The following is a 4,589-nucleotide window of genomic DNA, read 5'->3' as shown; positions in this document are numbered from 1 at the left end:
CGGCTCCGACCCACCGCCGCGATGAAGAGGAAAAAGAAGACGCATCAGCCAATCAAAAGCAGCCAAACGGGCGGAAATGGCATGACGGACAGCACGTCGAGCCAATGCGAAGCAAGTCGGGGTAGGTAGATGCGTGGTGTTTACCAATGACAACAACAATATAAATAGCCCGTAGAAAATAGTGGTTGGTTGCACCGCAGGCTGACACGCAGATGGATGGAGAGTTGGAAGAAGCGGTGCTGTGATTTCTCGGGAGGGGAGTCTCTTTAGTTAGTCAAAATATCAGCATTTTTCAATGGAGAGACATTCATGTCACTGTCTGGAAGTCATGTTGTTGGTGGCTGTCCAATTGAAGATACAGATGGTGTAAAAAATCGCACTATTTAAATAAAATCACATTAATATCTATGCAACAGAAAAACCTAAAAATAATTATACACCACATTCTACACATATCTTGAAATTATTTGTTATATGAATATTTTTTAATGTATTTTTGCATTGTTTACAGAAAAACGATCTCCTTTCCACGGCCTATGCCTGCCTCCTACCTAGACCCTGCTTTGGAAAAAGTTTGTTTTGCTGTGGATTAAGACGATCACATTTTTCATTTGTGAGGATTTTTTCCTGGAAATATCCACGATGGTGCTATGCCAGTGAAAATCTTTCCCTGCACTACATATCTGTATTAAAAATGTTATTTTGTCAGAGCGATTCAAGGGCATGGGATCTGTCTGCCATATCCCTCCATCAGGACAACTTGCAGCTCGCCTGTGACTCAAAACTGAGTCATATAATGGTGAGACTGTATGGATTTCCATACAGTAGCTGTTTGTTGACCGCATGGTTATGTCTGGCTGTCGTCTTTCCAGTGGTTGAAGGACACAGTCCACCTTGAAGGCCCGGACATGTCTGTCTCTGACAAGAAAAGAAGCTGTCACGCAGTGCCATACCCTTCATCCCACCTTCTCTAAAATTATACCAAGAGGACAGGCATGCTGCTCAGAATGGTTTTATCCACTGCCACACAGGTGATCATGATCCTGAGCAGCTAACACTGACCCCTACTCTCTTACATGGTTCTTCAAAAGGCTCTCTGGTTCTACAGAGAACTGTCACCAGCTGAAGAACCTTTTTATTTAGGGGCTGGTTTTTCACACACACTGGTTCTTCATTTTTATTGGACATATTTGTTGGTGGCAGCATGAAATTAGGACTGCAACTAACAATTCTTTTCATTATAGATTAATGTGCAGATTATTTTCTCAGTGAATGGATTAACGTCTTGGTCTATAAACCATCAGAAAACAGTGAGAAATGCCACAGCATCACAGCTGGCATTTTTAATACCTCGTCTGGAACCCAATGAAGGAAAAAGGAATGTGGAGGCCAACAGCATGTTCACGTTGGTTTTCAACATGCCCATAATCATTTGATTTAAAATGGTTTAAGAACCTTTTATTCTGAAAATTACTAAAGAAACATTTACAAAAAGGCTCCTTACTGAACCAGCTGGGTCCACAAAGAACTTTCTTAAAAAAATTTAAAGAACGTATTTTTGCTCAAGTTCTTTGAGGAACCATTTTTTGATTGTTCTTTGCAGTACCTTTGAGGGTTCTTTGAAAACCTTCTACAGAAATGGTTCTTTGAAGCAGTGGTCCCCAAACCGTCCTCATGGACCCCCTGTCCTGCAGGTTTTTGTTCCAGCTCTTCTCTTTCACACCTGCTCCATTTAAGGGCCTCATGCTGATTGGTTGAAACAGATCTACCTGAACATGAGGGTGCATGGGCCTTATCTTGGGTCAAGTGTGCAAAAGTACTGCTGGAACAAAAACCTGCAGGAGAGGGGGTTCTTGAGGACCAGTGTGGGAACCACTACTTTAAAGAACCTCTTGCTAAAAGCTTCTTTGTGGAACCAAAATAGGTTCTTCAGACTGATGCCATAGGAGAACCATTTTTTGTTCCAGTTAGCTCCTTTATTTTTCTGCGCATGGATGCATATGAGAAGCTTTTTGTTGGTGATTGATTGAGTTGTACATGGAGAAATAACAGAGGTGAGAGTGAAACCTTTGATTAGACAAGTCATTCTTATATAGTCACTGGCAGCCATCATGAGGTACACTGAAATGAAATTATCACATACTTGGCTGAGGAACTTCGTCATGGCCCCTCTGGACAAGAGAGGCAGACAAAAGGCCTTTTTACTCTTAGGAAGACAAATAGAACCACTTTAACGGTAACTGTCTCTCTTAATCTAGCACTTGGCTTCCAGGCCAAGAGTCAGATGTTCCACTCAAACCATGAACAATGACAAACATATGAGACTCGGTGCCTCAAGTGTTGGAAAGGCCGCTGTGACTGTCGGCATGCCAGCTCCGGTCTCTCTTCACCCCGGTGGGATCGCAGCAGAATGTGCTAGGATTTTTTGTAAGCTGTTGCATATGTTTGGCCAACTCTCCTGTTCAGGGAAGTGACGGGCCTTTGTGGAAATCCAAGGTTCCCAAACCGGAGTGCTGGAGGGGGATTCCATGTGGTGCCCAGAAAAACTGAGAAATACTTACACATGACTGTCAGATGTGGGTCCAGGGAACAAAACCTTTACCAAAGGAGCGCCTCTGTGGTTGGAAGTGCATCTATCTCGGAAGTTGCTGACATGAGAAGATAGTTTTCTCCAATATCAACAGCAAAACAAATGGGATTTCTTTTATAAAATTCAAAATATGTATGAATATGAATGTTTGAATATGAAAACAATCCTTGTAATGCACCATCTTTGTCCTGAATTTACTTGTACTTAAAAGGCTCCACTTTTTGTTCATGATTCCAAATTTGGGAAACAAGTGATCACTTCTGCAGTTTTACTTCTCTATTCTTTTTTCCTGAGAAGCTCTGTGAGGTTGTTTTTTTTTCCTTCTTTAAAGTGAATACTGGAAATAAACGTTTCAGTTTTCTTTCTTAGTTCACCAGTCTGATTGCTCATTATTATGGGCCCAAGTGTACACATATTATGAAGCAGCCATTTTTATTAATTAATTGTCCAACAATAGAAAATTCTGTAAGTAACAGCAATAGATAAACCCACGGTACATACAAGTAATTTAAATAATTCCCAATCATGTTTTTTTTTTTTTTTTTTTTTGTATGTTTCTATTCTATCTTGATTGCTCATATCATTGAGCCTGTCTTTCATGCTTTATCTCGTTACTTGCTGCTGCAGTGAAAAAAGACCATGTCTTAGATTACTGTGTTTATTAAGTTCTATATGGCAATAGAAAAAAAGAAGTCATGCACATATTCGTGTTATCTGAATGCTACTTTATGAGTAGTGTTAATAGTCTTTTGAGGTTAAACATTCACAACAAAGTAGGCTACATACACTCAGAGTCCACTTTATTTAGGTCCACCTGTACAGTCTAATGCAGTTCAGCTCAGCAGCTCTGCCATAAATTCTACCTTTTAACAAAGTTTATAATGTTCAGTTTGTGCTGACATTGTGGAGAATGTGTAAATTTAATTCTATGTTTATTACTGAAGTTGTAGTTTGCAGAGGTCTTGTGCTGGACTACATTATATTGTGTTTCAAATTTTTTGTCCTCCCTATTGATATACAATGAGGGGCACAGAATAGTAGAAACACCTCTCAATAACATACAGTCCAGTCCAACAGCACCACTAACTATGAGCTCAATGCCAAACAGAACTGAATGAACACCTCTGTTACTGTGACAACAAGAAAACCTGAGCATTATAGGCAGCAGAAAATGAAACTTTCCAGCACAACAGTTGGACTAGATTAGATCAGGTTGTACAGGTGGACGTAATAAAGCGGCCAGTGAGTGCTGCAGTTTGAACCTGGCGTTAGCTGACTCCGGCTCCCAGAGCACACCGTGCCAGGATTTCCGTGCAGCGGGTTAGTTTACAAATCGTAGTAGGGCCACCATGCTGCGAGCGCTGGGCTGCTATGGAGGTCGAGCTCTAGATCATGAGGCCGACAGAAGCCGGGCTGTGCTGTCAGTGCCGGTGAGAGAGCCGCTGTGTCTGGCCAGCCTCAGTCCGGCAGGTGTGGGTGGTCCCACCTCCACCGGGCTGCACTCACCTCCAGAGAAGCGAGCCAGTCCGTGCGCCATGCCACACGTGCTCCCCGGCCATCACGTCATCACTCTGGGCTGAGCTGCGTTCAAGACGCCGGGGCAGTGTGAGCCTCGCTGCACACTGCACGGATGGTTCAGTCCCAGCCAGCAGCCCCCGGTAGCTCCAGCACTATACACGCTGCACAAGACATTCCCGCAGTAACAGCAGCTCCATGACGGCTTTGCCGCGGGGGAGTTCATCCTAGAACCAGCCTGTGGAGGATGTGCTGTGGAAGGAGGGCTGGCTTCTGCCTAATCGATATTTAATTACTCATGAAGTCATAATAATAATAATAAAAATGTATTTGTATGTACACATACATAGTATTGCAAGTCTAATTTTTGTATATTGGTAAGAATATTGCTGAATATTTTATTTTACTCTGGAAGAACTTATTGTTTGTTGAAGCTTGTTGAAAAATAATAGGGGAGACTGGGGTAAGATGAGCCATTTTTCAT

At 42.3% G+C, this 4,589-nt stretch overlaps 1 long non-coding RNA gene across 1 annotated transcript; it reads left to right on the top strand.

Moving 5' to 3' along the window:
* Positions 1-1,657: 1,657 nt before the first annotated feature.
* Positions 1,658-2,958, top strand: LOC115378040 (uncharacterized). Its single transcript, XR_003930096.1, has 2 exons — positions 1,658-2,054; positions 2,259-2,958. It is a non-coding gene; the product is annotated as an uncharacterized LOC115378040 (long non-coding RNA).
* Positions 2,959-4,589: the final 1,631 nt, after the last annotated feature.

This window comes from Myripristis murdjan, chromosome 19, assembly GCF_902150065.1.
Source record: "Myripristis murdjan chromosome 19, fMyrMur1.1, whole genome shotgun sequence".
Taxonomy (NCBI): Eukaryota; Metazoa; Chordata; class Actinopteri; order Holocentriformes; family Holocentridae; genus Myripristis; species Myripristis murdjan.
This window is presented reverse-complemented; position numbering and strand designations above follow the sequence as displayed.